The sequence below is a fragment of the Cyprinus carpio genome, unplaced genomic scaffold (genome assembly GCF_018340385.1).
Source record: "Cyprinus carpio isolate SPL01 unplaced genomic scaffold, ASM1834038v1 S000006728, whole genome shotgun sequence".
NCBI classification, from domain to species: Eukaryota; Metazoa; Chordata; class Actinopteri; order Cypriniformes; family Cyprinidae; genus Cyprinus; species Cyprinus carpio.
In genome coordinates, this window is record NW_024879331.1 from 585,130 (window position 1) to 591,236 (window position 6,107).

Genomic DNA, 6,107 nt, shown 5'->3' on the forward strand with positions numbered 1-6,107 from the left:
CTTACGATGTAGCGAGTACATGAGGTGTTATAATGGGAAGTGTTCTCGGTTCCAGTTGACCTAATTATTACAGGCTAACAATCCTTTAACGGATTTCAATTATAGAAATGTGACAGTGTTTTATGTGTAAAACAGATTAAAGAGATGGGTCTTTAAATCTAGATTTAAAATTGACAGAGTGTGTCTGCCTCCCAAACAACGTTAGGTGGATTGTTCCAAAGTTTGGGTGCTAAATAGGAAAAGGATGTGAAGGATTATAATTCCATATGAGCTCACTCAAGTATTGAGGAGCTAAACCATTCAGGCCATGGTTTTATAAGTAATTAGCAGATTTTAAAATCCATACAGTTTTAAATAGGGAGCCAATGCAGAGTTGACAGAACAAGGCTAATATGTTCATACTTTCCTGATTCTAGTAAGAACTCTAGCTGCTGCTGCTTTGGACCAACTGGAATTTGTTTATTAAGCATGCAGAGCAACCACCCATTAAAGCATTACAATAATCTAAGGTCATGAACGCATTAATTAACGTTTCTGCATTTGGTATTTAAGAGCATAGGTCGTAATTTAGATATATTTTTTTAAGATGGAAAAAATGGTTTTCAAAGGAAAGATCAAATAGCACACCTATGTTCCTAACTGATGACAAAGAATTAATTGTTTGTTTTTTTCAGAATTTAACAGTAGGAATTTACTAGTCATTAAGTATGCATTCTGTATTTTTGCGAATTGGTATGTTTCATTGGGCTGTGAAAAATATAGAGCCGAGTATCATCAGCATAACAGTGAAACCTAACACACCATGTTTCCTGATGGTATCTCCTAAAGGGTAACATGTCAAGGGTTGAAAATCAGTGTTCATAGTACTGAGCGTTGTGGTACTCCATACTGTACTTGTGATAGATATGATATCTCGTCATTCGCTGCTAAAAATTGATGACGGTCAGATAAGTAAGATTTGAACCATGCCAATGCAATTCCACTAATGCAAACATAATTTTGTAGTCTACTCCAAAGAATGTTGGTGGCCGATAGTGTCAAACGCAGTGCTAAGATCCAGTAGAACTAATAGAGAAACACGAGCACAATCAAAATAATAAGAGCAGGTCATTCGTAACTCTGATGAGAGCAGTCTCAGTACCATGATATGTTCTAAATCCTGAATGGAAAAATCCACACAGATACCATTTCTCTCTAAGAAGGTACATAGCTGAGAGGATATTGCCTTTTTTAGTATTTTTGACAGAAAAGGGAGATTTGAGGATTGGGCTATAATTTTCTAGGATCAAAAATAAAATGTAATCTCTAGTAGTACCTTTGATCTTGGAAGTAAATAAGCGTTTCATAAAGTTCATTAATGCTGCTGTTGTTGGGAAATGTCTGCAACCTGTTAATGCTTTATTTTTGTTAATTTAGCCCACTGTTTTTAAATAAAACACCTGGGGTTGTGTTTGTTTTCTTCTAAAAGAGATGAAAAGTAAGCAGATCTAGCAGTTTTAGAGCTTTTCTATAAGTAGAAGTACTTGCCCTCCATGCAATATGAAATACCTCAAATTTTTTTTCTTCCAGCTGTGCTCCATTTTCCAGGCTGCTCGCGAGTATGCTCGTTATACCACAATGTTGGACTGTTTTTCTTACTCTTCTTTAAGTGTAAACCAAACCATATCAAAAAGGGGCTAGGAAAAGAGAGAGTCCATAGTTTATGTTACAAGTTTTTCTTAAATGCCAATGGCTAATGGATTTGCTGAGGAATTGAGACAAGTCACGAAGATTATTTACAAAGCAGTTTTTTGCTGAGTAGAAGTGATGGTTCATTTGTTAAAAAGGAGTTGAGTTTGCAGCTTTAGCTATATGGAGTATACACAAACCTAGATAAATGATATTATCAGAGATATCATAACTCTGCTGCAGACAGAATTTTAACGCTATTAACAATCAATTCCATGTGTTAATTCTTATTGAAACTATTCATTTAGTGCCACAAAATAATTATGAGAATACTTGGTTTTAAAAATAGTCAAAGCCATAATTTTCTAATCCCTCATAAACATTCTTGATTCAGCTGCTTTCACTGGAAGAAAATTCAACTAACATGGTTTAAAAAACAAAAAATAAAATAAAAAAACAATAATAAAACATATATGTCAGTACTACTTGGAATGATGCATTTCCCCACATATCTGTCAAAACATACAATAACAATATTTTAAACAACATAACGTGTTTAGTGCCTTGACGGCAACATCAGGTTTTAACCCAAATCAAAATTGTTGTTTTTTTTTTTTTAGTAATAAGGATGTATTTACATCACATTAAAAAAACAAATATTAAATTTTATCCATTAGAAAGCACTATAATGGTACCATAAACAATGGACATAAAAATAACTGCCAAAACAGGCCTCTCTACATTCAACTTGCTTTGTAAAGCATGGTTAAAAAATGCATGTTTTCAGAATGTTTTTAAATCAATGAAAATAATTTATTAGGATTGGTATAGGTTATACACACCATGTGTCCATATTAATATAACAACTTATCTCATTTCACATTGCTAGCAAAAAAGGAAAACAGCAGTAAAGACAAGATCCCCAGCTTTACAAAACTTTGATGTCACTGTATGCCCTGCAGTAGAGTAGTTATTTATTGTTGGGAAATCCACCATAACCAAAGGTCGCTTGTCTTTTTTGCTGCAGCAAAATCCCTTCTTAGTCATCATTTTAACTAGCTTAATCTCACATAGAAACGGGTTGCAGATAGTTAATATTTCAGTGTCATCAACCACATGAATACCAATTTGCCTTTGTAGTATAGAACACATGCCTCAGCATTCACTGCTTTACTATACGATTTCAAGTTAAAATCTATTATCCAGTTAAAACAAAATGTACAATAAAACTTCAGCACAATTCTCATGAAAGTGAAAATAGACTATCTGCTCTGAAAAAAAATTGCAGAAAGCTCTAAATGTTTGATGTTCATAATTAAAAATGTTGAGAGATGAATCGAAAAAAAAAAAGAATTAGCTTATTTGGGTCAGTTCCCTCATTTTTGCCCTTAAGTGTCTTTTACGAATTTTGATTGTCCACTTGATGCTGAGTTTGGCAAAGTCTGCTGCTTTAAACAGAGCCATGAAGACGCCACCACAATATGGCTATGGTGTTCCACGGGTTTGCTGTGACTATCTGTTCAAAAAACATAAGGCACAATTTATTAGACTCTTTATAAAAGCATTGGAGCTAATACGTTCAGACAAATTTGATAAAACATTCGTTTAATATTTATTATAACGTGCTCACTTACATCTTTTACTTGCTGTATAAATGGATCCCCGCCACATTGAAAACACAAGAAAAGAAAGCTCATTGGCTTGCTCCTGTGGAGGCCTCTTGTCGATTTGTACTTTCACCACATTGGACTGAAATAAATATGGATTATTAACCAAATATTCAGTATTTGTGGATCAAATTAAGAATCAGCTACTAAAAACCTAAATTGGTTGACCACTAAACTGAAAATCATGAAGAACATGATCTTTTCATTTTCTATGGTGATTATGATCCTGAATATTATGCTGAAGTGCTGACAAAGATTGGTAAATAGTACTATAAAATAATATATTACCTCCTGTCTAAATTCAACTGATTCATTTCCTCTGCCTGACGTCTTGACCAAAGACATTTTGACCCATGTCGAAAGCCTCCAGAGAAGGTCCACATTGAGTAATTCCTTTCACAGTCCATCATAAAGCAGCTTTATCTGAGCTGGTAAGGGAGAAAACGAGATTTTTTATTACAAACAGGAAAACAAATCTGATTCATGGTAGATCGTTTTTCAATATAGCCTCTACCTTTCAAGCATGTCACTAAATTTGGCAAAAATCATGTAGCTGATTGCGCTGAAATCCTCTTCCGTTTCATTCCGACTGAACTGGAGGAATATAAGTTCTCGGTTCCTCACATCAGTCGGCCCCCTCTGACCACTATGGCTCGCTTCTGCCAAAGACATGTTACGGAAATGATTATTATAGTAGCACAATTTCTTCTAAATAGATTTGAGGAAGATCTAAACCATCCTTGTGTCTGCGTTTGACATATGGCCGCATGGTAAATTAACCTCCTCTTTTATACAGTTTCTGCCTCTAGTATGCCGCCAAGTTGTAAGAACTGAGTGGACTGGAATGTTATCATGATAATGATGCATGCAACTTAATAACTGCGGCCTTTCGCCCGGATACAAAGCTATTTCCTGTTGGCAAAAGAATGAGTAAAAAAATACATGTATAATATAGATTACTGAGAGTTACCATAAATAACAGTGTTATTGTAGCTCACCTGGTGCAGTAAAAACTCCTCAACCTCTTTGTTGTATGAAACAGACATGACTGGCTGGTTGAGCTTCTCCATGAGGTCTGAAATGGTTTGGTAGGCCAAGAACCCACAGCCCATCAGCAGTGAGCCAGCAGGACATAAAATGAGGAGCAAGGATGACTGTGAAAGCCATCTACCCATTCAGAAGAAACCGCTTCCCCTGTTGAGAACCACTGGGACATTATATTGTGGTCACAACACTGTCCTCCATCTGAACCCATTTACATATAAAAGGTGTAATTCGATGAAGGCAATAGTTAGCAGCTTAAAGCCTTAAACAGCCACAAGAAACATACAATTAAGAAACCATACACAAAATAAGACCTAAAAATGAGACAGAGCTCTATGTCAAGAAGAAAGGGACAGTCTTAGTCGCACACAGCCCAACAACATATCTGTCTCTCATTGCAAATGTTACCTTACTGAAGATGTACAAATAAATAATATCTAAATAAACAAAACTCAATTGCACCAAACATCACCAACCATCACACACATATAACTTATAGAGACAGGTAAAGAACTAGGAGAAAAACAAAAGGTGTGAAAAGTGGTTTTTCTGATGCATGTATGGGCAGCGGCGAATGGCACCGAGTGTTCTTTTATTTCAACAGCTGAATACAAAGAAAGTGTATCAAACTAACTCCTGAAGATAGATGAGATATGATCGAATATATTAATGCATACATTCTAAATCGCAACTACGCAAACTCAATCAATATAATCACCAGAATATCTTAGAGTACATAAACCGTAATAGGATTTTTGTCTGACATTACACAAACTCTACATCGAAATCGGAGTTCTACATTGAACAGACAAACAGTTATTTATTACGTGTCATATTATTACTAGACTAATAGTCAGACCCCTGGTGAGGTCACGGATGGCTTGAGCTTGCTCACTCAGAAACATCATGTTCTGGTAAGACCCAAGGGGCCAGCACAGTCCCCGACGAAGTCGTTGTAGAACTACAACCAGTGCAACAACGTGACATGTTTAAAAATGACATAGACATATATAGATACACACAAAATAGATGTATAGCTATATATGATAGTGTTTTAGCTGTTGTGCACTAAAGAGCTGCAGTCAGCTGGTATCACATTGACTGGCAGTTGATCATATGCACTTTCTGCGTTACTACGATCGCAAACTGGAAAACCTGGATGAAGGTAGTCCTGCAGGATCTAACCGCATTTCACACACTCGGTTTCACTACCTCCTGATAAGATCGCGGGATGTAATCTGCTCCCCTCAGCATTCTGGCTTTGCCTCCGAATAATCTGGGGGCATTTAAACTCTGCCATCAACTTTAGGAGCAGGGACTCCAGGCTCATTTCTCACGGATCAGTCCTGAGGAGCTGGAGTGAGGTACAGCCACTTGGCAAAAAAACATGCCATACGCGCGACATCACAGTTGTAGTTTAGTGGGAGGGGGGGCTTGGGATACAATCCTTCATCTTTTCTTTTGTGTTTAATCGTTACTCAAAATCTTCCTATAGGTTCTGGTTTTGCACATCAAGCACTTGGTTTCTATAAATGTTTTTCTCTTATGATTAAAATGATAGTGCTGTATATTATAACAATAATTAATCTCCATCTTCTTTTGTGATAGAGAGAGCTTTCTTGTGTAAACAAAGAAAAAACAACGTATTTTTCGCAACAATGCTGGGGAAACGGGTTTTTACTAACTAACGATACATGTTTTGAGAATGAATCGTTGTCGTTCACCTTC

General features: G+C 36.2%; 1 pseudogene; it reads right to left on the reverse strand.

Annotated features, from left to right (window-relative positions):
* Window positions 1-3,020: 3,020 nt before the first annotated feature.
* Window positions 3,021-4,447, reverse strand: LOC122144580 (annotated as a pseudogene).
* Window positions 4,448-6,107: the final 1,660 nt, after the last annotated feature.